The sequence below is a fragment of the Bison bison genome, unplaced genomic scaffold (assembly GCF_000754665.1).
Source record: "Bison bison bison isolate TAMUID 2011002044 unplaced genomic scaffold, Bison_UMD1.0 scf7180017861046, whole genome shotgun sequence".
Classification (NCBI taxonomy): Eukaryota; Metazoa; Chordata; class Mammalia; order Artiodactyla; family Bovidae; genus Bison; species Bison bison.
Genome location: NW_011491618.1, coordinates 525411 through 527068, shown reverse-complemented (window position 1 = coordinate 527068; position 1658 = coordinate 525411).

The following is a 1658-nucleotide window of genomic DNA, read 5'->3' as shown; positions in this document are numbered from 1 at the left end:
TCCATGCCCTCCCTGTGCTGCTTGATCTCCAGCGTTGGTTGCACCCACAGGTGGCTGCCTGGCTGTGTCAGGACAGCAGTGAGCGGAAGGACCTCCCATCCATTGGTCAAGAGGGGTCATTCTCACCAGTCTCCTGCCTTCAGGCTGAGGCTAGGAGGTGGGGGAATGACCAGTCCAAGTCCACAGAGTGAGATCGCAGCCTCTTCTTGTCCCGCAGGATCCCCACTTTTGTCCTCCCATTCTCCAGGGTTCTCCTCCCAGTAACCATCTTCCTTCCACATTCCCAACTTCCATGATGGGCCTGCAGGTGAGGACTTCCAGAACTGAGAGGAAGCTGCAAAACCCTCCAGCCCAGAGTTTCCCCTGCTCAGCACCACTGACATTAAGGACCACTCCTTGTTGGGCTTCCCAGATAGCTCATTGTTTAAGAATCCACCTGCCAATGCAGGAGACATGGGTTCAATCCCTGGGTCAGGAAGATCCTCTGGAGAAGGAAATGGTAACCCACTCCTGTATTCTTGCCTGGAGAATTCCAGGAACAGAGCAGTCTGGCGGGCTACAGTCCATGGGGTCGCAAAAGAGTCAGATGTGACTCAGCGACTAAACAACAACAACAACAACAAATTCCTTGTTGTGGGGCTGCCCTGTGTATCTGAGGATGCTAAGCAGCGTCGCTGACCTCTCACCATGAAATGCTGGTAGCCTCTCCTAGTCGTGGCTGCTGCTAAGTCGCTTCAGTCATGTCCGACTCTGTGCGACCCCATAGACGGCAGCCCACCAGGCTCCCCTGTCCCTGGGATTCTCCAGGCAAGAACACTGGAGTGGGTTGCCATTTCCTTCTCCAATGCATGAAAGTGAAAAGTGAAAGTGAAGTTGCTCAGTCGTGTCCGACTCTTTGCGACCCCATGGACTGCAGCCTTCCAGGCTCCTCCATCCATGGGATTTTCCAGGCAAGAGTACTGGAGTGGGGTGCCATTGCCTTCTCCGCTAGTCGTGGCAACCCAGAATATCTCCAGATATTGCCTCCCGTCCCCCAGGGGACAGAACTGCCCCCCGTGAAGAGCCACTGGGCCGGCACGGTTCTTTCAATCCTGGTGAAGTTTCAGAATCACTTGGAGAACAGGAAAAACTAGAGACACCCCCAGATTTCCCCGCAGGCCCAGATCTCTAAGGGGAAGCCCGAGAAACAGAATTTTCTCTCTCCTGGCTGCCAGGCACCGGTCTGAAACTTCCAATTTTGTCTAATTCACTTCTTTTACAGATAGAGAAACAGGCAGGGCCATTGGCCGTCTTATGGAGGATTATTTGATTATTCCTGATCTCTGCCCTGAATCTCCCTGCTGAGTGGGGTTGGGTGGTTCAGCAGCCCCCTTTAAACCACCCCTCATGGCCTTGGAAGGCAGTCACTTCTCCAGGAAAAAACAGCCTCGGACCCTTGAGCGGTTTTCTCACAGAAATTAATTGTCATCCGTCTGATGATTTCATGCTGCCTTCCCCTCCACACACACCGCTTCACGTCTTTTTTTCCTCAATTTTTAAATTGTATTAATTAATTTATCTTAATTGGAGGCTAATTACTTTACCATATTGGGGTGGTTTTTGCCATACATCGACATGAATCAGCCACGGGTGCACATGTGTCCCCCCACCCTGAACCC